Raw genomic sequence first — 27,706 nt, forward strand, 5'->3', positions numbered from 1 at the left:
CTGGCATTACTGTGAGCTGTGGTGTAGGTCACAGACAGGCTCTGATCCTGCGTTGCTGTGGTTGTGATGTAGGCCGGTGGCTGTAGCTCTGATTCGACCCTCAGACTGGGAACCTCCATATGCCATGATTGTGGCCCTAAAAAGCTATAATAATAAATCCTCTTTGGGAATTGGTAGGAATTCTTTTATCTGTGACTTGGTATCTTTAATCAGTTTTGGAAAATTCTGAGCCATCATATCTTTTTTTTTTTTGCTTTTTATGGCTACACCCTCAGTATATGGAGGTTCCCACGCTAGGCGTTGAATTGGAGCTACAGCTGCTGGCCTACACCACAGCCACGCAAGATCCGAGCCCCCTGCACAAGGCCAGGGATCGAACCCACAGCCTCATGGATGCTGCTCAGATTCATTAACTGCTGAGCCACAATGGGAACTCCTGAGCCATCATATCTTACAGTATTTTTTCTGCATCATTTCCCTCTCTTTTACATATGGGACTCCAATTATACACATGCTAAGCCTTCTTAATGTATTGCTTGCTTTTACTTCCATATTTTATTTATTTTTGACTCCATGCAATCTGGATATTTCTTCAGGGTTTTCTGGCACATTAATTCTCTCCTCAGCTTTGTCTAATCTGCCATTAATTCCACATACTGTTTTTATTTGTCAGGGTATTTCTCATATCTAAAATTGCTATTTTTGTCGTCTTTAATGGATTCTACTACTTTGATGAAGTTCTGAGGGAACACAAAGAGTCACTCAGTACATTTTCAAGCAGGTAGACTCTTGCCCTAAGAATGGCTTTGGAACCAGGAGATCCAAAGGAAGAGCTGTTGGAATATGAACAGCTCTCTATTGACCAAAAAAGAGCTTCTTGGTTTATGGATGGAAGTTTCAAGGTGAGTAGACAGCATCTTGTAGGGAAGGCTGCTCCTCTGATTGAAGAATAAAACCAAATCTGCTCAGTGGTGTGACTTGCATGCTGTTTGCCCCCATGTTTGAGTTCCTACTGACTCATGGGCAATGGTCTGGTCATACAGTTAGGCAGAAGGACAATGGAAAACAGGCCTATGAAAGAGATGTCCATAGGGGTGCAGCCCTATGGAAACCACCTTGGGAATTTGAGCTGTGCATTAAAATAGGACATGTTGAAGTTCATGCTGTGGCACAACGGGATTGGCAGCATCTTTGGAGCACTGGGATGCAGGTTTGATCCCTGGGCTGGCACCATGGGTTAAGGATCCAGCATTGTGGCAGCTGTAGCTTAGATTACAACTGCAGCTCAGATCTGATCCCTTGCTCAGGAACTCCATATGCTGAGATGCAGCCAAAAAAAAAGTGTGAAATAGAACATGTTGATGTCCATCTTATTTATGCCTGGGTTGTCATTTATAAAGGTGACTGATGACGCTTAGAGATTAATGCCATTGAAAGATTTTTTTCACCTATATTTCTTGAGAGGAGGGGGCTTATTCTGCCATACAGGGCCACATAGAGCAGTGCCAGTGTTGGTCAGGTGGCAGAGAGGAGCAAAGGGAAGGCATAGGTCACAGCCTTTATTGGGATTTCTGTGTGAAATGCAAGGCAGGGCAACCAAAATGGGTTAGGATTGGCTGGTTTGAAAAGTTCCAGTACACTTGGAGCACTGGGGCTATCTCTAGTAGTCTGGTATCTGGTCCTGGGATGGTTTAGGACAGGAGAAATATTGGTTTGTTGTGTAAGAATAACATAATGAGGTGATTCAGGGGAGATGTAAACAACCTCTGCTGTTAGTTTGGCCTTGTGATTAATGGATGCCAAACAGACAAATACAGATTCTAAGAACACACAGTTAAAACACCATCAGAAGAACTCCCTTCCATGATCAGAAGGCCATTGTAGCCAGCAAGGAGATATCTTAGTGTGCTCCCTGGAGGTGGCCACCTAGGTCCATGAAAGAAATGGACACAGGAGATACAGCAATGCAGATATGGGCTGAATTTAGATTTATTTCTCTTGCACAAAGGTCAGTAGGAACTATTCCATCTACCAACAAGAGACAGAGCCTGCAAATACCTATGGAGAAGATTCCCTAGAGGGAAGACCCTGGACATAGCTGGCAACTGGGACTGATGCTGGTAGCACTGGGAAGCTACAAATGGGTTCTGACACTTATTCTGGACTGATAAGATGGTAATAATGATATTGATGGTCATTGTGTTGGGAAATTGAGTTAAAAGCCTCCTATCCCATACTGACTCCTCCAAACGTTATGCATATTCTTATTGGAATATTGTCTGTATGTTGTATAAATATTACACCAAATATAGATGCTTAGATAGGGTTGATTGGCTTTTGTTTGTTTGTTTGTTTGGCTGCACCTGCAGCATGCAGAAATTCCCAGGCCAGGGATCGAATCTGCGAATCTGCGAATCTGCGCCAGAGCAGTGACAATGTCAGATCTTTAACCTCCTGAGCCTCCAGGGAACTCCAAGGGTTGATTGTTTTGTTATACGGGAAACTTGACCAAAGACAAGGGCGTGGCCAGTGTTTATAAGAAAGAATCTGTCTGGTCTTTGTCCAGAGTTCCTGGCACAGAGCTTCTAAAACCCTTGGAATTTCCCAAGAGATCCGAATGTCTTCGTAAATTATGAGCCCTTGGATCACATCTGAGTTATGCTGATGAGATGACTCAGGGTGAGTCCTTAGATAGCCTCAGGTGAGGGCTGGTTCCAGCCTGTGATTTTAGCCTGACATTTCAACCTCCTGGGAGGGAATGGAGCCTGGAGATTGAGTTCAGACCTATGGCCGGTGATTGAATTGAGCTTGCCTACAGAATGAAACCCCAACAAAACCTGAGACACTGAGCTCCATAGCACTCCCCGGTTGCTGAGCACATCAGTGGGCCAGGATAGTAACATGCTCTGATTTCCATGTTCGAGGACTTCTCAAACCTTGCCCTATGTGTCTCTCTGCATTTGGCTGCTCTTATGTAATAAAACTGCAGTCCCAAGTATTGTACTTTCCTGACTTCTGTGAGTCATTCTAGTCAAATATTGAACCTGAGGGAGTCATGGGAATGCTTGAATTTGTAGCCAGTTAATCAGAAGTGCAAGCGGCCCTGGGGACCCCCCAAATGTGGCTGGTGTCTGAAGTGACGACAGTCTTGTTGGCAACTGGCTGTGGCCCTAAACCTTTGGGGATGGCTGCTAACTCCACGTTGTTGGCAATAGAATTTCATCTCAGTGCACTCGCTAAACAGATGCCAATTTTTATCCCTTGCCCCAAAGGCTGACACATATTCTGTTCAGCTTCTCAACCTCTCCAATGCCTTTTCTGGGCTCCTCTCTTGCCCACTGGGGAAAAGCAACTCTAAATCCTGAGCTTACCTTTCTAGGTATTCTTTTTCTGGATTTGACCCTCCAAGTTTTCTTCCAATCAGATGTCTTTCATGTTCCGTCCACATTTTCTAATTGTCCTCAGTTTGGTCTGTATACGCAGTTTATCCATGCATGGAAATAACAGATCAGTCTTTTCATAGACTTTTGTTCCTTGTGGCTAAATACACATCAACATAAAATGTATCATTTAAACCATTTTTCAAGTGTGCAGTTCAGTGGCATTTAGCACATTTGCAGTGGTGTTCAATCATCACCACTATCTAGTTCCAGAATATTTTCATCACCTTGAAAGGGAACCCCACATCCATTAATAGTCACTAACCATCGCCTCTCAGCCCAGCACCTGGCCACCACTCATCTGCTTTCTGTCTGTGGATTTGCCTATTCTAGACACTTCGCATAAATGGAATTGTATAACATGTAAGCCTTTTCTGTCTGGCTTCTGTCACTTAGCATGTTTTCAAGGTCATGGATTTTTTTTTTACATGCGGTGTTTTCTTTGTTTTTGAAATTTTCTGCAGTTACTGTTTTTGATTTCCTCTTTGACTCAGAAAGTATTTAGAAGACTATTTTATAATTTTATTCTCTTTATTATTCACTGGTCAGTTTCGGTGCACTGTAGTCAGAAAATATAACTGAATTTTTTTTTTTTTTGGTAAGTCATTTATTTTCTTTATGGCCTATCTATGCTATCAGATTTTGTAGAAGTTTCATGGGGGCTTGAGAATAAAATACGATGGAGTTCCTGCTGTGATGCATTGGGTTAATGATCCAGCTTGTTTCTGTGAAGATGCCAGTTCGATCCCTGGCCCGATGAAGTGGGTTAAGGATCTGGCATTGCCACGGCTGTGGCATAGATTACAGCTTGGCTCAGATTTGATTCCTGACCCAGGAACTTCCATATGCTTCAGGGCTGGTTGAAAAAGAATAAAATAAAATAGTCTCTATATTCAGGATATGTACATGCATATATTCTGTCCACCTATCTAAACAGGCTAGTCAGCTATCTCTCATCAATCTTATTAAATATACTATTCAAAATTTTTAAATCATAACATTTTTTGTCCATCTGATTTGCCATGATCTGAGAGAGATGAGTTAAAACACCTTATTACATTTTTATTTCTATACTTATTTCAGTATTACACTCTGTATATTAATCCTTACAATTGTTATTTATTTATTTAGGCTGTGCCTGCAGCATGTGGAAGTTCCTGGGCCAGGGATTGAACCCACACCATAGTGATTCAGGCCCATGCAATGACAATGCCAGATCCTTAACCTGCTGCACCACAGCAGAAACTTCATAATTGTTATATTTTTACTTTACGGATTTTAATATATTTATTATAGTGTTATTTATTATAGTGTCTCTTAGTTTGAATTCTGCTGCTATTAACAAAATTCTCACCTACTTTTTGTTTGTATTTACATGCAATATGTTTGTTCCTCCATTCATTTTAACCCTCCTGGGGTTTTTGTTTTAGGTAGATCTCTTGTTGATAATGTATAACTGTCTTGCATTTTCTTTAATACAGTGAATTTATGTTAGTTTTGTTCAACTCTTTATCAGGTTTGGTCTACTTCAGTCATATTGTGTGTTCTTTGCTTTATGCTTCAGTGTGTTCTGTTTTTATTTATTGCTTTCTAGAAATTTGGAAGTATTCAGACGGTTTTTAGTTCTACTGGCAGCAACCTTTGTAATTTTAATCAATTAATTAATTTGTTTTGTTTTTTGTCTTTTTAGGGCCGCACTCACGGCATATGGAGGTTCCCAGCCTAGGGGTCGAATCAGAGCTATAGCTGCCAGCCTACACCACGGCTCATGGCAATGCCGGATCCTTAACCCACTGAGTGAGGCCAGGGATTGAACCCACAACCACATGGTTCATAGTCGGGTTCGTTAACCACTGAGCCAAGACAGGAATGCCTGTAATTTTAAATAACATGTTTAACCAGTATTTCTCAATTTATTGTCTTCAGAAAAGAAACTATAATCTTTTCTCTCTCCTAAGAAAAACAAGAAGTCTGGTGACATAAACACTATTCCTTGCACCTGCTTTGAAAACCGTGTGGTAGGAGTTCCCATCATGGCTCAGCAGTAACAAACCCGACTAACATTCATAGAGATGCAGGTTCAATCCCTGGCCTTGTCAGTGGGTTCAGGATCTGGCATTGCCATGAGCTGTGGTATAGGTTGCAGATGCAGGTTGGATCCTGCGTTGCTGTGGCTGTGGTATAGCTTGGTGGCTACAGCTCTGATGTGACCCTCATCCTGGGACCTTCCATATGCCGCGGGTGCAGCCCTAAAAAGACAAAAAAACAAAAACAAAAAACTGTATGGCAATTCTTCAAAAAATTAAACAAAGAATTACTATATTACCCAGCCATCCCACTTCTGGGTATAGAAGTAAAAGCAGAAACTCTAACAGATGTTTGTACATTCATGTTCATAGCAGCATTATTCATAATAACCAAAAAGTAGAAGCAGGTGGAGTATCCATCAATGGATGAATGGATATACAAAATTTAGGATTTGAATGTCATTCAGCCTTAAAAATGAAGAAACTGACAGAAGGTACAACATGGACAAGACTAGGCAACATTATGCTAAATGAAAGAAGCCAATCACAAAAGGGCAAATACTGTATGATAATTCTTATATGAGATTCCTAAAGCAGTCAAGTACTTAGAGATGGGAAGTAGGGCAGTGGTTGCCAGAGACTAGAGGAAGAGCGAGGGGGACTAAGTGCTTAATGGGTGCAGAGTTTCAATAGGGAATATGAAAAAAGTTCTGAGAGTTCCCATTATGGCTCAGTGGAAATGAATCTGACTAGCATCCATGAACATGAAGGTTCGATCCCTCGCCTTGCTCAGCGAGTTAAGGATCTTGTGCTGCTGTGAGCTCTGGTGTAGGTCGAAGACACGGCTTGGATCTGGTGTAGCTGTGGCTATGGCGTAGGCCAGTGGCTACAGCTCTGATTGGACAGCTAGCCTGGGAACTTCCATATGCTGTGGGCTCGGCCCTAAAAAAAAAAAAAAAAAAGTTTTGGAGATGGATGGTGATGGTGATTGCACAACAATGTGACTATACTTAACACTGTAGAATTGTATATTTTAAAAATATTTATTTATCAGAGTTCTGGTTGTGGCACAATGGTTAACGAATCCGACTAGGAACCATGAGGTTGCAGGTTCAATCCCTGGTCTTGCTCATTGAGTTAAGGATCCGGCGTTGCCGTGAGCTGTGGTGTAGGTTGCAGACTCGGCTCAGATCCCACGTTGCTGTGGCTGTGGCGTAGGCTGGTGGCTACAGCTCTGATTCAACCCCTAGCCTGGGAACCTCCATATGCTGCAGGAGTGGCCCTAGAAAAGGCAAAAAGACAAAAAGACCAAAAAAAAAAATTTATTTATTTTGTCTTTTTAGGGCCACACCTGCGGCTCAGGCTAGAAACTGTAGCTGCAGCCTACACCACAGCCACAGCAAGTTGGGATCTGAGCCATGACCTAGACCATAGCTTTACAGCAATGCTGGATACTTTAACCCACTGAGCAAGGCCAAGGATTGAATCTGTATCCTCATGGATCCTAGTCTGGTTCATTAACCGCTGAGCCATGATGGGAACTCCTAGAAGTGTGTGTGTGTGTGTGTGTGTGTGTGTGTGTGTGTGTATGTATATATACATATATATCTATTTATATATATTTGCTATTTTTAGGGCTGCAGGTGCAGCATGTGGAGGTTCCCAGACTAGGGGTCCAATAGAAGTTACAGCTGCCGGCCTACACCACAGCCACAGCAACACCAGATCCAAGCCGAGTCTGCGACCTACACCACAGCTCACGGCAATGCTGGATCCTTAACCCACTGAGCAAGGCCAGGGATTGAACCTGCAACCTCATGGTTCCTAGTTGGATTCATTTCTACTGAGCCACGATGGGAATGCCTAGAAGTATATATTTTAAAATGGTTAAAATGGGAGTTCCTGTTGTGGCTCAGCAGAAGGGATTCCAACTACTATCCATGAGGTTGCGTGTTCAATTCCTGGCCTTGCTCAGTAGGTTGGGGATCTGGCATTGCCGTGAGCTGTAGTGTGGTGTCAGACTCGGCTTGGATCTGGTGTTGCTGTGCCTCCTGTGGTTTAGGCTGGCAACTGTAGCTCTGATTTAACCCCTAGCCTGGGAAACTCCACAAGCCTTGGGTGCAGCCATATAAAAAAACAAAACAAAACAAAAAGGTAAATTCTATTTACATATATTTTACCAAAGAGAAACAAAAACAAACACTACTCCTTTCCTTCTAGTCCCTCCCACCTCCTTTTTAAATGAAAATTTGGGGATTTCTTACCCCATAAATTATCAACAACATTTTTCCCCCATGGTAACTATAATCATTGTATTATTTTTCTGGTAAATATAATAATTACAGTTGTATGTGCTTTAATTATATATTTAAATAGATGTACTATTCACCATCCCTCCTTTTATACCTCAATTTCCCTCTATGTAAATCCTTCCCCCCACCCTCCTTTGTAAGGCTGCACCTGTGGCGTATGGATGTTCCTGGGCTTGGGGTTGAATCAGAGCTGCAGCTGTTGGCCTACGCTACAGCCACAGCAATGCTGGATCCAAGCCACATCTGTGACCTATGTCGAAGCTGGTGGCAATGCTGCATCCTTAATACACCGAACAAGGCCAGGGATCAAAACCGAATCCACACAGAGACAACATTGGGTCCTTCTCCCCCTGAGCCACACTGGGAACTCCTACCCTCTATATATATATATTCTTTTTTTTTTTTTTTTTTTTTGTCTTTTGTCCTTTTAGGGCTGCACCTGCAGCATATGGAGGTTCCCAGGCTAGGGGTCTAATCAGAGCTGCAGCTGCCAGCCTACGCCAGAGCCACAGCAACACCAGAGCCGAGCCACGTCTATGATCTACACCACAGCTCACGGCAATGCTGGATCCTTAATCCACTGAGTAAGGCCAGGGATCGAACCCACAACCTCATGGTTCCTAGTAGGATTCGTTTTCTACTCTATGCCTAGCCTCCCTTCCTTAGTCATCCAGCCTGAGGGCGGCTTCTGTTTCCATCAGGCCTGAGCAGCCTGTGCCTCCTCTTCCTTCCACATGGCCCTGCCTCCTGTCCCCTTTCTGTCTCCTTCCCTTTTACCCCTCCCCCCATCCCTGGCCCTCACTATTCTCTTTCTTCCTCCCTTCTCCCTCTCCTTTTAGAGCTGGCTGACAGGCGAGTTTGTAGGCTGGCATATCAGGCTCCGCATCTGGTCTCTGGCTGCCCTGGTCCCTGGGTGGCCAAGAACACAGTATTCCTTTCTGCACTGCTCCATATACTGGCTGGTTTTCAGAACATGCAGCCCATTGCCCAGCCTCTCAGAAGCTCCGCCCCTGCCAGCAACCCGACAGAACTCAAAGTTCCAACCTATGCTTTCTTCCTATAGACAACCCGTTTATTTCCTACTCTGACATCTCGGAAGGGTGGGTGAGACTAAATCTCTTACATCAGTGTCTAGATGGAGCATTTGCAGGTTCAGGCCAAGACGTTATGAGTTGCATTTTTATTGCTTTCCCAATCCCTGTGTGCAGATTTTATTGTGCTAGGAGTTTAAAATGTAATAAACAAGAAGAAAAAAAATTTTTTTTAAGTCACTCTGGCTAAAGACTCCAGCCTAACAAAATCTTAACAGATCCTTGTAAGTCCTGTTGCTGGGGAGTATTTGTCCAACAGACCTGGAACAGTTTAAAAAAGGAGGAGTGGGGGTTTGGTTAACATGAAAGAAACACAAAGATTTTTCATCTGGCTCTCGGGGAGTCCAGAGCCACAGAGGGAACAAGAAAAGAAAGAGGGGATTGAGCATTTTTGCAAACAAATGATAAAACTGCCTTTTAAAGAAGGGGGGGCACCCCTTGTCCAAACAAGATTTTTGCCAGGGTAGGAAATCATTTCTGCAATTGTTTACAATGCTCAAGCAACCCGTCCAAAGTCAACATGGCCTGGGAGCGTTGCCCTGGAGCCTCCTGCTCTTTGCCAGCCGCCTGCCAGCTCGGGCTCAGCTATTTCTGGGACTTAGTTCCCTCCCTTGAAAAACAAACTGTGGCCCTCACTGTCATTCCCAATAAAACCCCCAGTTTTCTGCAGCCTTCATCATGTTTTCCAAAAGAGTTGTCCAGCTGGGGGCCTGGATGCTGGGTGTCTGAGAGCCAGAGATGGGAGAAGCCTTTCATTTGCAAGGTGCCAAGGTGGAAATTTCCATTGCCCTCCAAGATGGCTACACCTGTGGCCAAAGAAATCTAGCATGTCGCCAAAGAGGAGACCCTGGCCAATGGATGTCCTGAAATGTATACTCCTTCCTACAGTTTGTTCCACAAATCCACAGCAGAGTTTGCCTTTACTGAAAAGCGCTGTGATTACTAGTAATTACCTTGTACATCTGGCTAACACTTTCATGTACAAGAGACTTCTACTTCTGTCATCTTATTTGATCTCCACCATGAGAAAGACATTGTTAAACTCATTTAATTAATCCATCTAGGGAGTTCCCCTTGTGGCTCAGCAGGTTAAGAACCTGACATAGTCCCAGTGAGGTTAAGGGTTTGATCCCTGGCCTCACTCAGTGCGTTAAGGATCCAGCCTTATCATAAGGTGCAGCGTAGGTTGCCGGTGCGGCTTGGATCCCATGTTGCTGTGGCTGTGGCATAGGCCTGCAGCTAGAGTTCTGATTTGACCCCTAGCCGGGAAACTTCCATATGCCACAGATGTGGCCCTAAAAGGAAAAAAAAATTAATCTATTTGTTTCTTTGTTTTGTATTAATAATACAGTCTCGTGATGTGAAAATTTTAATGTGAAAATAAAGCCTCTCTTGCACTCTCTCCCCCATCCTGTGTCTACTTGCCCGTGGGTAACCACTGTTGTTCATTTCTTGTATGTCTTTCCTGAAAAGCTTTACGCATTTGTTAGCAACTTGGAGTGGTGCAAGGAAAGAGTGTTGTAACTGAGACAGAAGTATCCCAGGCACTAGTCCTAGCTCTGCCTCTGATCTGCTGTGTGACATTATGCATGCCACTCTCCCTCTCTGAACTTGTGTCACTTGTGAAAATGGGAAAACTGACAGCTAATGTTCCTGAGGCTTGTATGTGTTACATCTGTTGATTGACTTAAGTTCACCACAACCCTCTAAGGGAGTATTATTAGTCCCATTTTTTTCAATGAGAAAACTGAGACACAGAGAAATTAAATGACTTACCCATCTCATAGCTAATTCGAGGACAGCCTGTGTTTTAGGAAGCGAGGCAGTCTCACAGTAGAGCACATTACACTGCCACTCATTGATGGTATTGACAGTATTAATAATGGCTTGAGGCAGGAGGCTGAGTCCGAGGGGTTCCTCCCAAGTCTGATATCTACGGTTCTGTGTCCAGGTCCCGTGAAACTCCGGCCAGGCAGCTCTGACTCACGCAAACTCATTTAGATAGACAGCTGGCAAAGAGCTCCAGGCAGCAGGAAAAGGCTCAGGCACAAACCTGTGTCAGCCCAGTGTCTCCCTCTCTGGGAGGACAACTCCTTAAAGACAATTTTTTATAAATTTTCATCAAAATTACTAATGTACATAACTTAGTCAGCTAGTCAACCCCAACTATTTGGAGTCTTATAACAAAAAGATAGCATTCCAGAACAACCCCTTAACCCTTCTAGCTACTTTTTTATGTATTTATCTCTATTATTTGAAATCTGGGATTTCTGTAAAGGGCTGAAGTAAATGCTTTTAGCTTTGTGAACCATATGGTCTTTGTTGCAACTACTCAGCTCTCTTTGTAGTTAGAAAACAATGTAGGCAATATAGGTAAATGAGTAAGTATAGATATGTCCCAATACAAATTTATACACAAAACCAGATTTACTTGAAGTTCTCTTGTGGTGCAGTGGGTTAAGCTTTCAGCATTGTTACTGCAGCAGCTTGGGTCACTACTGTGGTGTGGGTTTGCTCCCCACTCTGGGAACTTCAACATACCATAGGTGTGGCCAAAAAATTTTATTCTATTTATAAAAACGAACTTGACATGTGGGCTATAGTTTGTTGACACCTGTTCTGATTGCTTAAACTTCTATTTCTTAATTTTCTTAATTTGTAATTTTAGGCAGCACCCATTGATTTTCTATTAGAGCAGATAAGAATGTACCTTCTCCAAAGTCATTTATCCTCCCAAGTCATCCTGATAGAGTTATGGCATAATTATCAGTTAAATCAACATTCAATGTTTGCATTATTATGACTGAGTAAATACTGTTCTCAGCTGAGTCAAATAGTATTATCATGTGACATTTCCTTCCTCAGACAGCTTTTGTTTTCACTTGGCATTAATAACTATCTCATTTTTTTTTATGTTTTTGTTTTTTTCTTTTTTTAATTGCATAGTTTCTTTGACCTTCAATACTCTCTCTCAGACAGTTTTCTAGTTGTGGTTAAACAGATAGCGTATCAGTGTTTTGTTTTGTTTTTTCCAGTGCCATTGTTTTACTGAAGTCCCTCCTCGAGCCCTCCAGCCCCCTGCCCCACTGTGGTCTGGGTACTCTCTGGGTTTGGGCTCAGTTCTTATCCTGGGAAGAAAGGAGAAATCTACTTGATCTCATTTCTGTGTTGGATCTCTTTTTTCCCAGATCTTATGTCTTCTTCTCTGAGTTACTGTCTCATTTTGCTGGAGCACATCCTCTCGTAACTTCCTGAGAAAATGGTACATGGGAGGTAAAATTTTGAAATTTGGTATAAATGAAAACATCTTTAATCTACCATCATTCTCAAATGATAGTTTTGCAGGGTGTAGAATTCTAGACTGGAAATCATTTTTTTCTCAATATTTTGGAGCATACAGGTTGTTAGAAGTCTGATACCTTTTCGTTACTCAGTTCCCTTTATGCAGTCTGTTTTTTCTTCTGTAGAACTTTTTACATTCTTCTCTCTATTCTTAATGTTCTGTAATTTCAGCATGATGTAACTTGGTGAGGCCTAACTTCTAGACATTGTGCCAGGCATTCTGTGGACCCTTTTAATTTGAAAATTCATGTCCTTTATTTCTGAGAAATTTCTTCATGATATTTCTTTCACAATTTCCTCTCCTCCATTTTCTCTTTTCTTTCTTTCTGAAACTCCAATTCATTGGCTTTTAGACCTCTTGGATTCATTCCTTAATTCATTTTTTTTCTGTTTTCTGCCTTTATCTTTTAAATTTATTTTTGCTGGAATTTCCTAGACTATAACTTCCAATCCTTCTATTTAAATTATTGTTGTTGTTGTCTTTTTAGGGCCGTACCTACGGCATATGGAGGTTCCCAGGCTAAGGGTCAAATCAGAGCTGCAGATCTACACCACAGCTCATAGCAACATTGGATCCTTAACCCACTGAGCAAGGCCAGGGATCAAACCTGTGTCCTCATAGATGCTAGTCAGATTCTTTTCTGCTGAGCCACGATGGGAACTCCTCCTCTAAGTTCTTACTTTCTGTTTGTTTTATTCTGTCTTTAATGTTGGAGGCTTTCTTCAACTTATCAGAAATCTTTGTCTATTCTGATTAAAGAGTAAGTCACTGAAAATTTTTCTGTATTTGTAGAGAAGTTGTCAGCTGGTGGGCTACAGCAAAGGGAATAGGTCAGAGAGAGTATTTTTTGGAGAAAATCCTTAAGTGTTATTATCAACCAGGCCTCTTACTTTTAGCCTTCTGCATTACCTGGTACCCTAGTGACTGAGTGTTTCCAGGTTTCTACAGGGTAAATTAGCTTGTGTCTCATGGTACCATCAATGTACAGTTTCTTTTTTATATCTATCTATCTATCTATCTATCTATCTATCTATCTATCTATATTGATCTATATCGATCGATCTATCTATCTAACTATTTATTTTGCTTTTTAGGGCCACACCCATGGCACATGGAAATTCCCAGGCTAGGGATCAAATTGGAGATGCTGGCCACAGCCACAGCCACACCAGATCTGAGCTGGGTCTGCAACCTGCACCATAGCTCACTGCAACACTGGATTCCCAACCCACTGAGCAAGGCCAGGGATCGAACCCATATCCTCATGGATACTAGTCAGATTCGTTTCTCCTGCACCGCAACAGGAACACCAATGTACAATTTCTTAAGAGGTGGCTTCTTCTGCCCTGGTAAGACAGACTGGATCCCTGTATCGGCTTTTCATCCCCTTAACATATTGGTAACTCTTTCTCCTGATTGTTTCCATTCTTTATACTCTTGTCTTTGTGGGCCTAAAGTTTGCTCTTAACTGCAGTGCCCCCTAACTGGTCTCTTGCTCCCATCCTTGTCCCTTTAGACTCTATTTTCTATTGCTTTAGAGAGCAATCCTTTAAATGTGTAAGTCACAATACCAGAATGTGGACATGCCATAGCACATTGCCCTAACCTTTTTGATGGTCAAAACATCATAAAAAGGGGAGCGTGGGAGTTCCTGGTGGCTCAGCAGGCTAAGGATCCACCATTGTCCTTGCTGTGGCATGGGTTTAATCCCTGGCTACATGCTGCAGCCAAAAAAAGGCAGGGGGGTGGTGGTGGAGTGAGGAATGGGGTGAGAGACTGTCCTAGATTTAAAATATTTAGAAAACATACTAAAAAAATGCAGCGTCTGATCCTGCATTAAACAATCCAACGCATTTTGGAATAATTGGTGAAATTTGAATACAGGTATGAAAATCATTAATTTTGTCAGGAACAATCATGATATCATCATTGTGTAGGAAATGTCTTCATTTTCTGGAGATGCATATTTAATTATGAAATGTTACAATATCTGGACTTTCCATCATGGCTCAGCTGTTAACGAACCCAACTAGTATCCATGAGGACTTGGGTTTGATCCCTGGCCTCGCTCACCGGGTTAAGGATCCAGTGTTGCCGTGAGCTGTGGTGTAGTTCGCAGATGTGGCTCAGATCTGGCATTGCTGTGGCTCTGGTGTAGGCCAGTGGCTGCAGCTCCGATTCCACGCCTAGCCTGGGAACCTCCATATGCCACGGTGCCATGGGTGCGGCCCTAAAAAAAAAAAAAAAAAAAAAAAAAAAAAGACCTTTCCTGACCTTTTGTCTAAAATAACATTTCCCTTCTTTGCCATGGCATTTCCTGTTCCCCCTTTCCTGCTTTTGTTTATTCACACCCGCCTTTTTAAAAAGCATGCTAAAATGTACCTAAAGTGAAATTTACCATTTTAAAGCATACAATTTGGTGGCAGTAATTACATTCACATTGTTGTCAAACCATCACGACCATTGATCTCCAGAACTTTTTCGTCTTCCCCATCTGAAACTCTGTACCCATTAAACACTAACTCCTCATTCACCCCTCCCCCAACCCTCTCTCACCACCCTTCTACTTTCTATCTCTTTGAATTTGACTGCTGTAGATACCCATGTAAGTGGAATCATGCTGTGCTTGTTCTTTTATGTCTGGCTTATTTCACTTATCATAATTTCTTCAAGGTTCATCTATGTTGTAGCATGTGTCAGAATTTCATATCGCCTGGCAGAGCTTCTGTGCCTGCCCGCTTGCATCTCTCATACGCTTCCTATCTTAATAAATCTATTTCTTGCCTATCGCTTTGTCTCTCGCTGATTTCCTTCTGCACGGAGGCATGAAGCACCTGAACCTCAGTGATGATGTGGTCATCCCTGAAGGCATGATAGCAGACTTTGTCGCAGGCTTGGCCACCATCTCATTGGGATCCTGCCAGTAGCAATCAGGAAAAGCAGTTCAAGGAATAGTCCTGACAGCAGCCAGGTCAAGTACTCTCTTGCTGGATACCATGGAGGAGCTACTACTCCAAGAAAGAGGAAGAGGGAGTCTTTTCCCACACTCCACTTTTTCCTTGGATTATAAAAGTATAGCCCACCTAATCCTCGGGGCAGAGCCTCCTTGCCTGCTTGCTTGCATCTCTCACAAGTGTCCTATCCTAATAAATCTATTTCTTGCCTTTTTTTTTTTTGCTTTTTTGGGCCATACCCTCGGAGTATGGAAGTTCCCAGGCTAGGGGTTAAATCAGAGCTACAGCTGCCAGCCTGTGTCACAGCCACAGCAATGGCAGGATCTGCGCCATGTCTGCGACCTACACCACAGCTCATGACAATGCTGGATCCCCCACCCACTGAGCAAGGCCAGGTACTGAACCCACATCCTCATGGATACTAGTTGGATTTGTTTCTACTGTGCCACAACGGGAACTCCATGCATTTTGTCTATTTCTTTGTTCATTTGCTCATGATCATTATTGCCTCCCCTCCCAGTCCCTGCTGAGAGAGAAGGGTGCAAGAGCTCTGTCTGTTTTTCTTGTTCATCTAGAGCAGTGCCTGGGCACAAAGTAAGCATTCAGTAAATATTTGTAGAGTAATTTGCCTTCAGTTGTGGCAATTTCCTTTTTTTTTGCATAGAGCTGGACTTCTTCCCTGAGCATGACTTGTTCATTCAGCAAGCAATTTTTAGCTCCCACTATGCTGAACACTCTGGGGGATAGAGAGATAAGCCAGTGAAACCCATGTGGCTGGGAGGTTAAGAGTGATAGGGTAGATAACTATTTTCATGGTTTTTTTTCTGTTCACCACTTACTCCCATTTTTTTGATAATAACAATGAGATTTGCCTTTGGGGTATCTCCCTCCAATTCTCAATCTAATCTATGTGGTTCTTTTTTTTTTTTTTTTTTGTCTTTTTGGGGTTGCACCCATGGCATATGGAGGTTCCCAGGCTAGGGACTGAATCAGAGTTGCAGCTGCCGGCCTACACCACAGCCACAGCAATGCCAGATCTGAGCCTCGTCTGCGACCTACACCACAGCTCATGGCAATGCCGGATTCCTAACCCACTGAGTGAGGCCAGGGATCGAACCCACATCCTCATGCTTCCCTAGTCAGATTTGTTTCCGCTGTGCCATGACAGGAACTTCTCAATATATGTGGTTCTGATGGACCCATCTTACCCTCTGGCTTTAAGGAAACACAAGCAACCTAGGCCTGCCGGTAAGACCCAAGCCTGGGACTTTTGTTGTAATCACTGTGAAAAACGAAGCCATTCCACTGAGACTGTAGAACTGGGAGAAGATTAGCCTTGAGTTATGAAAACCCGTTGTATTAAAAGTTTATGTTTGAGGGAGTTCCCATCGGGGAGCAGTGGTTAACGAATCCGACTAGGAACCATGAGGTTGAGGGTTCGATCCCTGGTCTGGCTCAGTGGGTTAAGGATCTGGTGTTGCAGTGAGCTGTGCTGTAGGTTGCAGATGTGGCTTGGATCTGGCGTAGCTGTGGCTGTGGTGTAGGCCGGCGACTATAGCTCCAATTCGACCCCTAGCCTGGGAAGCTCCATATGCCTCTGGTGCGGCCCTAGAAAAGACAGAAAAAAAAAAAAAGTTTAAGAATGATAATGGCACAGGAGAAAACAGAATGAAGAAATGAACAAAATGAGGAGTTCTCTAGTGGCCTAGCATCTCTAGAATCTGGCATTGTCACTGCTGCGGGACAGTTTTGATCCCTGGCCCAGGAACTTCCACATGCTGTGAGCATGGCCAAATAAATAAAATAAAATGTTAGCTCTGTTTAAAAAAAGAGAGAGAGAGAGAGATGGACAAAATGAAACTAAGTCTTAATAACACTGATTTCCTGGATCCAGCCATGCCTGAAGGCAAAGATCTAGTTCCTGGGATTGTCAGCTTTGTGAGCCAATAATTTCTCAACCCCTTCCCACTTATTTGTTATTAGTCAAAGTAATTTGACTTGGGGAGTTCCCTTTGTGGCTTGATGGTTAACAAATCCAACTAGGATCCATCAGGGCATGGGTTCAATCCCTGTCCTCACTCAGTGGGTTAAGGATCCGGTGTTGCCCTGAGCTGTGGTGTGGGTCAAAGATGAGGCTCAGATCCAGTGTTGTTGTGGTTGTGGCGTGGGCTGGCACCTGTGGCTCCGATTCAACCTCCAGCCTAGGAACTTCCATATGCTGCAGATGTGGCCCTAAAAAAAAAGGAAAAAAAGAAAAGAAAAGGTAATTTGATTTGAATTGGATTTCTATTCCTGACTGTATGAGGGAGGTGGAAAAATGGGAAGTGGGTTGACTCTTGGGAAATGTGAAAGGAAATCCCTTCTGCAGAGGGAGGACCAGCTGCTTTCTGTGTTAGGAATCTCAGAACTGTTATCCAGGAAAAAGTAAAGGAGCTTGGGTGTTCACTCAAGGAAGAGAGGCCTCTGGGAGACAGGGCTATATCTTTAAATATGTAAAGAGCTATCATATGGGAGGGAAATTAGATTTACTTTAGATGATCAAAAGGGAATACCAGGAACAACAGATGAATGTTTTCAGGAAAATGATGTCAGTTGAGTTCAAAGAAAAAATTTCGAGGAGTTCCTGTCGTGGTGCAGTGGAAACGAATCTGACTGGGAACCATGAGGTGTCAGGTTTGATCCTTGCTCAGTGGGTTAAGGATCCGGTGTTACCGTGAGCTGTGGTGTAGGTCCCAGATGTGGCTCAGATCTGGCTTGGCTGTGGCTGTGCCATAGGCGGGCAGCTCTAGCTCTGATTCGAGTCCTAGCCTAGGAACCTCCATATGCCACAGGTGTGGCCCCAAAAAGAAAAAAAAACATAAAAAGAAAAAAATTTGAGATCTGAGGAGCAGCCCACAAGTGGTGAATTAGGAGAAAATGGGTCCAAGGGTGGGACGTATACAGTAAGAAAAAAGGGGAGCCCTGTATGGGTCTCATTCTAGACAATCCTTAAGTTCCATTTGGTCTGGAGCTGGGGACTCTACCTGTGGTGACTAATGCAGGCAGAGTAAGTTTGTCCTGGGACCCCACACCCTTCCTGAGGCAATGCAAAGGTCTATAAAGAGGCTGCAAAATGAAACAGGAGGGCAGTGAGCAGGGCAAACCTTTAAAAGAATGACATAGCTCTTGAGGACGAAACTGGTTGGAACCAACTAGGTCCAAGACGGTGGTTCAACTTCCAGTAGACCTGGAGCTTCATTACCTGATCATTGTTAATACATCAGCCTGCACAAGGACATGCCCACAGGTGCCGTGACAGTTCCAAGGCCAAAAAATGGGTGGTGGCACAATTCCTGGAAATTCCCGCCCCTTCCCCAAATAGTTGGAATAATCTTCTCACTAGCCTATGAAATTACCCAGCCCATAAAAACTGACCACTCCATATTTCAGGGCCACTGTCAAGCCTTTGGGGACAGACCATATTCAGTCTATGGAATGTATATGTTCCAGCTTTCACCTTCTGGGATGGCCCACACTCTATCTATCTCTATCGGTAAATTTACTTATTGGAGTTCCTGTCATGGCTCAGCAGAAACCAATTTGACCAGCACCCATGAGGACGCAGGTTTGATCCCTGGCCTTAGCTTAGTGGGTTAAGGATCCAGCGTTGCTGTGAGCTGTGGTGTAGGTCATAGATGTGGCTCGGATCCTGCATTGCTGTGGTTCTGGTGTAGGCTGGTGGCTACAGCTCTGATTCGACCCCTAGCCTGGGAACCTCCATATGCCACGGTTGCAGCCCTAAAAAGACAATAAATAAATAAATAAATTACTTATTACCTAACACTTTGCCTCTTGCTGAATTCCTTCTGTGCTGAGACATAAAGAACCTGAACTTCAGTAAGTCCTGAGCTTAGGTGTGTGATTTCAATTATAAGACGGTGGGTTCATGTTCTGTGGGTTCAAGTCCCAATCTGAGTTACCTGTCTCCCGTGGTCCCTCAGGCCTTGCTTTTGAACCAGTACCCAATGGTCAGAAGGTGTTTCTGGATAAGAAGAAAAGCTACAGTGTCATAGAAAATACATTTTTCTGGGGTTATTGTGATGTAATAGGAATAGTTTGGGCTTTGGAGTCAGACAGAACCAGGTTCAAACTCTGATTCTACTTTGGATCGGTCAGTCAATTTTCCAGAGTCTCCATTTCCTCATTTATAAAAGGAAGATGAAACTTTCTTTTTTTGAAAAAGGGGGGGGGGGTTTCACACTCTGAGAAGTTCTCAGGCCAGGGTTCAAACCCGAGCCACAGTAGTGACAATTCCAGTTTCTTAATCACTAGGCCACTAGAGAACTCAATTTCTTAATGGGGTCTTTTTGTAAGCAGATAGGGTAGGGGGTTCCCAGAGTAAGAGAACTCTTTTTTTTTTTTTGGTTTTTAGGGCCACACCCGCGGCATATGGAGGTTCCCAGGCTAGGGGTCAAATCAGAGCTGTAGCTTTCTGCCTACACCATAGCCACAGCAACATGGGATCTGAGCCGTGTCTGCAACCTACACCACAGCTCATGGCAACGCCAGATCCTTACCCACTGAGCAAGGTCAGGGATCGAACCTGCATCCTCATGGCTGCTAGTTGTGTTCATTAATGGCTAAGCCATGATGGGAACTCCGTAAGAGGACTCTTACATTATGTTTCCTGATTTTGGCCTAAGCCATTTTGCGATCTAAGTCTGGCTACAATGCTTGTCCTTGAATAGGTCTCAGTAATTAATGATCTTAAGGGAACAAAAGAGTGTAGGAACACATGACTGTTATCAGGTAAGAGAACTATCAATAGCACAGATAATGTATCAGTTGTGGAGACTCCCAGTTCTCTTTCAAGGGTAAAGTTATCCTCAAGTTCAACCACCAGATCAACTAGAACCTAAGGGATGATGATGTTGACTTTTTTGACCCTTGTGACCTCAGTCAACCAAGGCTTGGACTCTGTTGAACTTTGCCCCAATTCTATGCTTAATTCATCTCTGCTCAAGCTCCTTCACGAATATGCATACATCTCCCAAGCCCCTTCATAAATATGCATGTACCCTTAGCTTAAAAATTCCCCAATTTTGTAGTTTGGGGAGACAGGGCTTTGGGAAAGCTCTCCAGTATTCTCCCTCCTAGGTGCAAGTAATAAAGTCTTCCTTTTCCTTATCTTTGGCTTGGTTATGTCTTTTGGCTCAACACTTACCAGGAGGTAAACCCAGTTTTCAGGTAACATTTTGAGGATAAAGATGATACTATTAGATACTCAGTACTCAGTATAGAGAATGGATGTAATTGGAAGAATGGAAAAATATTTAAATAATGATTGCTAGAAGACCAAAGGACCTTCAAAACCCAAAGGTGGCCTATACATAGTTGGTTTTTAGGTACAAGGAGGCTAGTGTGAGAGAGAGAGATATTTTAGGGGGAGGGTGTCTAAGAGAGTATCAAGAGTAGTTGGAGGTTTACAAAGCTTTGTGTGGGAGATTCTGCTTGTTGCCACCAAATCCATCTCCCTCTTTCCTGGGCACATAGCTAAATTGTATTTCCTTCCTTCCCTTGCGGTTAAGAGTAGCCATGTGGCCAAATTCTCCCCAGTGGAGTGGGAGTAGCATCTGGGGGGGTGGGGGGCTCAGGCCTTAAAATCATGGACATATTTCCTCCTCTTTTCTCTTCCTACCAGATGCAACCTAGATGTGGCTGGAAAACCAGCCTCAATCAGGCAAACAGCCTCCAGAGATGACAGAGCAACAACTTGGAGGGAACCTGGGTCTTGACAAACTGTGTGCAGCCTAGCTGCCAGCCATCATGGAGTATTATGTGAGTGAAAAATAAACTGTTTTGCTCTGTAAGCCATGGTTTTATCAGATCCCTTTAAGGCAGTTGAGCTTTGCCTTAATATCTGGACCATCTTTTTTTTTTTTTAGGGCTGTACCCACAGTATATGGAGGTTCCTAGGCTAGGAGTCGAACTGGAGCTGCAGCTGGTGACCTACACCACAGCCACAGCCACATAGGATCCTTAACCCACTGAGCAAGGCCAGGGATGGAAACTGTGTCCTCATGGATACTAGTCAGATTCGTTTCCACTGAGTCATGATGGGAACTCCAGGACCATCTTATGTAGGGCATCAATTTCTCAAAGTTGGTTTCCTTTCAATAAACAGAAGCAGTTGTGATATAGTGGGGAAAGCCCTCCACTCAAAGTAAGAAATTTGGCTGCATGGTGGAAATAGTTTGTGCTTTGCATTATAACTGGCAGAAATTTCCTTTTCTGAGACTAGTTTCCTCATCTGTGAAATAGCAAGCACAGAAGTATGAGGAGTATCAGAAAGTCTCATAAATTGCTAAATGTCATATAACCTTGAGGGTCTCTCAGCGGAGGGCACTAGACCTGCTCTATCTCAGCTGAGAGGCGAGGTGGGGTCATCTGAAGAAGGGCTGGGGAACAAAAGTGGTTGGAATCTGCTGCCTTGTCTCCTGGACCGATTGGTATGCCAGAGGCCAGTGGTGGAATGTATGGACTCCTAGTCAGCTAATCGTAAAAATATGCAGAATTATAGATACAGCGAGAGCCCGTGTAACACCTTACAAAGAACAGTCTGCAGAGGAGTGCTGCCCTGAAGAACAGCCACGGCCGTCATGAGGCTGCGTCTGAGATAAATACTGGAGTTTGGCTCTAAATGCCAACATCCTTAGCTAATCTAAGTAATGCATGAGCAGGAAGAATTTGGTGGCTGGGAGCCCAAGTGGAATTGTATAAAGAACTCTTAAGAGCAGCTGGTAACCTCGGAGGAGAAGGCCCAAGTGCATGATGGGAAATGTAACATTTAATCAAATCTGGGGGGAGAGGGGCTGCCGACAAGGTTGGGGAGGGGGGATGGGCTCTTGGCAAGAGGTAGGCTGCTAAGGGGCCTCTCTGGCAGGGTCTCCACCACACCACAGATGGTTTTTGTCTCTGTGGTTCATTTATTATGAGTGAGATGGGCCCTTTCCGAGTCAGGAGTCCCAGATTAGAAGGTCCACCATCCTCTTGTTAAAGAGGCCTGGAGGGGCTCAGCCAAAAGTTGGGGGAATAGATGTTTCTTTGATTGAGAAGGAAGGCAGCCACTTATCTCTGATGTGATGGCCCTGTGATTCTTTTTTTTTTTTTTTTTTTTTGAACTGGAGAGTCCTAGAGATTATCTCATCCATTCCCCACCTCCCCCACTGCCATCTCCAACTCTCATTTTGGAGTAGGAAACTGGGGCCCAGAGTGGGGAAACACAGTTCTCAAGGTCACACAGGAGAGTTGGGGTCCTTGGAGATCATTTCATCCAATGCGAACCATCCCACTGGTCCCTTCCCTATTATTTTACTGACATGATACCAAGGTACAGAGAAAGTGACAAACTCAATTCTAGGGCAGAAGGGAGGGTAACTGCCAGGTTTTCTGGTCCAAGTGCAGGGGATTTTGACCACCACCATTCAGCATCTTCTCAGCTGAGAGTGATGGTTGTCAAAGGACCCTCTCTGATCTGGCTTCCTGGGTCTCCTGCTGTTAGCAGCTGGGGAAGGGGTCCCTGCAAGACAGAGTCCTCTGCTGCTCACACCAGGTCAGATGCCTGCCCTTAAACTATTCATCTGTGGCCAGAAGACAGGATAATTGCAGATGGTGGCAGATGATGGCAGCTCCTACTGCCATCAGGTGGATGGAGCAGGTGGAGAGAGCTAAGAGGAGATTGTTCCCAAGAGAAGAGGATGCTGATTAGTCAATTCCCATGGACACATGTTGCAGCCTCCTTGATCTCAACTCTCTTCATCTGTAAAATGGGGACAGTGATTATGCCACACCATACAGCTGTTTTGAAGAGTAAATTGCATAATATATGTGAAGTCCCTTTTATATAAGCACCTAGTACATTATTCTCTTATCCCTTTGTTTTTTTCATGAGTATTTCCATAATTAGAAGCTGTCACTTTTTTTTTTTTTTTTTATCTTTTTAGGGTCACACCCGGCAGCATATGCACATTCCCAGGCTAGGGGTCAAATCAGAGCCATAGCTGCCAGCCTACGTCACAACCACAGCAACGCCAGATCCGAACCACATCTGTGATCTACACCACAGTTTGTGGCAACACCGGATCCTTTAACCCACTGAGCAAGGCCAGGGATGTAACTGGCATCCTCATGGATACTAGCCAGTTCTTACCTCACTGAGCCACAATGGGAACTCCTGGAAGCTGTCACTTTAAATTCACTTTAAAAGAGAAAGTGAAGGTAATAACCCAACTAGTATCGATGAGGTTGCAGGTTTGATCTCTGGCCCCACTCAGTGGGCTAAGGATCTGGTGTTGCTATGAGCTGTGGTGTAGGTTGCAGACACGGCTCGGATCCCATGTTGCTGTGGCTGTGGCTGGAACTGCGGCTCTGATTAGACCCCTAGCCTGGGAACCTCCATATGCTGCCGATATGTCCCCCACCCCCACAAAAAAGAGAGAAAGTGAGTTTGGCCTTAAAACTTCAGTTTGAAGAAGGGGAGCAATGCGATCTAATATTTATATTTTATATTCTTTGGCCACACCTGCAGCATGTGGAAGTTCCTTGGGAAGAAGTCAAACCCGCACCATGGCAGGGGCCCAAGCCACTGCAGTGACAATGCAGGATCCTTAACCCGTTGTGACACAGGGCACTCTTTAATTTTTAATTTTTAAAGATCCCTCTGGTGGTTGGGTAGAAAACAATCAGGCAAGGAGGTGTGGGGGAAGCAGGGAGAACGGTTAGGAAGCTATCACAATAGTCCAGACAACAGATGCCTGTGGCCTAGTCCTGTGTAGGAGGAGTGAAGATGGAGAGAGAGAAATAAGACAGATTTGAGATATTTTGAAAGGAGAGTTGATAGCACTTAGAGGTCGGGAATAAGAGGCAGGCACAAATCAATAATAGCTCCCCAGTTTGAAGTTAGATTAATTGCTTTTTCAAAAACTTCATCTTAATTTTCTTTTTCCTGGGTGGTTTATTGATTGATTTTTTTTAAAAAAAATTGTGCTCACTTTTTTTTTTTTTTTTTTTTTTGTCTTTTGTCTTTTTGTTGTTGTTGTTGTTATTGTTGCTATTTCTTGGGCGCTCCCGCGGCATATGGAGGTTCCCAGGCTAGGAGTTGAATCGGAGCTGTAGCCACCGGCCTACGCCAGAGCCACAGCAATGCGGGATCCGAGCCGCGTCTGCAACCTACACCACAGCTCACGGCAACGCCGGATCATTAACCCACTGAGCAAGGGCAGGGACCGAACCCGCAACCTCATGGTTCCTAGTCGGATTCGTTAACCACTGCGCCACGACGGGAACTCCCTGTGCTCACATTTTGAATAGTCAACAGTTTCCCATGATACAAAAATCAGGATATAAAATGTGTGCAGTGAAAAATTCTCCCTCTTCCAAGCAGGTCTTCTCCCTGGAAGGAACCCAAATTTAATGTATACAGAAGCAAATACACACACACACATATCACATATACATATGTATATATATATATACATATATATATATATGGACCACGCCCATACATAGGCATAATGGAAATATTTCTCCCTTTTAATGCAAATAAGCTACTCATTTTTCTGCACCTTGATTTTTCTACTTAAGAATACATCTTGGAAATTCCCGTCATGGCTTAGGGCTTAATGAACCCAACTAGGAACCATAAGGTTGTGGGTTCGATCCCTGGCCTCACTCAATGGGTTGAGGATCCAGCGTTGCCGTGAGCTATGGTGTAGGCCACAGGTGCGGTTTGGATCCCGAGTTGCTATGGCTCTGGCATAGGCCAGCAGCTATAGCTCCGATTAGACCCCTAGCCTGGGAACCTCCACATGCTGCGGGAGCAGCCCTAGAAAAGACAGACAAACAAACAAACAAACAAAACATCTTGAAGATTATCTCCATCCTAATTATCTACTGCTGTCTAAAAAATTACCTCAAGACTTAGTGGCTTGTGATGACAATATTACATCTCAGTTTCTGTAGGTTGGAAACCTGGGCACTGCTCAGTTGGGTCCTCTGCTCAGGGCCTCTCCCAGGCTGCCATCAAGGTGTCGACTGGGATCAGATGCCAAGCTCACTTGTAAGATTGTTGGTAGGATTCAATTCCTTGGGAGTTGCTGAACCCTTGGCTTAGTTCCCCTGAAGTCCTGGCCACATGACCACTCCAACAGGGCAGCTTACATCATCAAGATAGGCATGCTGCGAAGGAAGAGAGCAAGTTGGAAGTCCCTAGCTTTTAGAGCACAAGCTCCAAGTGACATCCATTACCTTTGCTGCATTCTACCTTTTGGAAGAAGGCATTAGGTCTGGTTGCTCCCTACCCCCACCCCAACCACCGCATGCATGCGCCCACACACAGGGAGGGGATTACTGCAAGCGTGTAAATCCTAGGGGGGTGGGGATCACTGGGAGCTGTTTCAGAAACTGTGTACCACAAGTCTCTCACAGCACAAAATAAAAAGCATGCTCAGTCTGTCCCAACTTTCCATCATATGGATGGGCCCTTGTCCCTTTAACCAGGCTCTGCCGATAGGCTGACAAGTTAATGTCTGTATGCCCACTGGTGAGGAAGCTCCTGAGAGCAGGGGTCTTGCATGTGTGGTGTGTGTAGCTGACACTCGGCTACTACTGTGCTCTTTGGGGTGTGTGGAGGGTGGAGAAAGTTTTCCGGTTCTGTCTTAAGAATGCACTGGACCGGAAAATGTTGCTTCTTCTTCATGGACCTGTGGGTGCTTTGAATGAATGTTTTGGAAGATTTGGGGAACTCCAACCCAGAGGGCTGCAAAAAACACATCTGAACATGCTTGTCACCTGGACAAGAAACTATGCAAAGGGACTATCAGCTGCGACCAGGCTGAACGTACATAATGTATACACGATATCCTGGACTGTCCTGATTTTGGGCTTTCCACATGTATTCCTGTAGTTGTCCTGCTGTTGGCAAAGAGCAAGGCCACAGCCTTAGGAGGGGGGTAAATTCCACTAAAGGAAAGTTCCTACTGCCAGTCATCCTGGGAGGAAGACTGCCCTGGGGCAGAAATTGAGAACTCAGGATGCAGGACTTTGGGAGAGGGCAGTTCCACTCTCTCTCTGTTTTAAGAAAGTTGCATCTGTTCTACAGGGAAAGATGTGGTCCACGCAAACCCCGGAGGTGGTGCTGGGTGGGGCCCTGCCATGTGGAAGAAATTGGGGCTGACCAGATAGGTGGCCCTCTGAGATCACCTGGGTACCAGCTGGGATCTGTGGGCTCTGAGAAAACACAGTCAAGGTCATGAGTATTTCTTTGTTTTACTCTTCTTCCATGGTCCCCTAAATTTTGGCAGCTCCTGCTGGAAGCAGTACCCGGTTTCTGTTACATATGATGCATTGAGAAAGGGCCGTGGTCATGCTTGGGGCTGAGTGGCTCAGAGGAGGCCAGTGGTGGGCACAGTGGTGGCAGCCACCGACAGAGGATGGCCATGCCCAGAGGGTGTGGGGACCACTGAAGAAGCTGGAGGGGAAGAACACGAAGGGTGAGGTCTGAGGCTGTGTAACCTGGCACTGAGGGGCTCTCCAAGATAGCTTGAAACACTCTGCACCGGCTGGGTTCCCGTCACAGCCGGTAAGGTTCAGAGTAAATTGTAATTTGAGTATTTAAAGGAAATAAGACAGTTTATTATCATTGGCTGGGGAAGTCTCAATGTTGTAGTGAAAGTAGATAATACTAATAATCTAGTGTGTCAACTTTTTTTTTTTTTTGCTTTTTAGGGCCCTGCCTGCGGCATATGGAGGTTCCCAGGTTAGGGGTTCAATTGGAGCTGCAGCCACCGGCCTATGCCTCAGCCATAGCAACCAATGCAGGATCCAAGCCATGTCTGCAACCTACACCACAGCTCACAGCAACATCGGATCCCTAACCCACTGATCGAGGCCAGGAATTGAACTTGCTCATGGTTACTAGTTGGGAACTTCTAGTGTGTCAACATTTTAATAGAGCTTTTCCCTTTACAAAGCATTTTTACTAACTGATCTTCAAATAATCCTACAAAATAGGTAGAACAGGTATTAGATTAATTGTTCTTATTATTTAACAGGATGAGCCATGTGAAATCTCTGTATTTATCAGTCACATGTGGTTAAATATCAACTTACATGGTTCAGATGAATATTATTATAGGAACCATAACCTATAATTATTATTGAAAACAGTAATAATAGGTACCTTTTAAAAATTAATTAATTAATTTTTTGGCTGTACCTGTGACATGCAGCTACAGCTCCGATTAGACCCCTGGCCTGGGAACCTCCATATGCCGTGGGAGCGGCCCTAGAAAAGGCAAAAAGACAAAAAAAAAAAAAAAAAAAGCCATTACATGCCTGAAGATTGCTAAGCTCTTATCACATTTTCTCCCTTTCGGTTCTCACAAGAACTTGCTGAGATGGAACTCTAGGATGTAGCAGGGTTCCTCCTTGGCATTCCTTTAGGTCCATAAACCCCTTCCCAGCATCTGGGGATATTGGATACTGATGTCTCAGTGCTCCTT

The sequence above is a fragment of the Sus scrofa genome, chromosome 1 (genome assembly GCF_000003025.6).
Source record: "Sus scrofa isolate TJ Tabasco breed Duroc chromosome 1, Sscrofa11.1, whole genome shotgun sequence".
NCBI lineage: Eukaryota > Metazoa > Chordata > Mammalia > Artiodactyla > Suidae > Sus > Sus scrofa.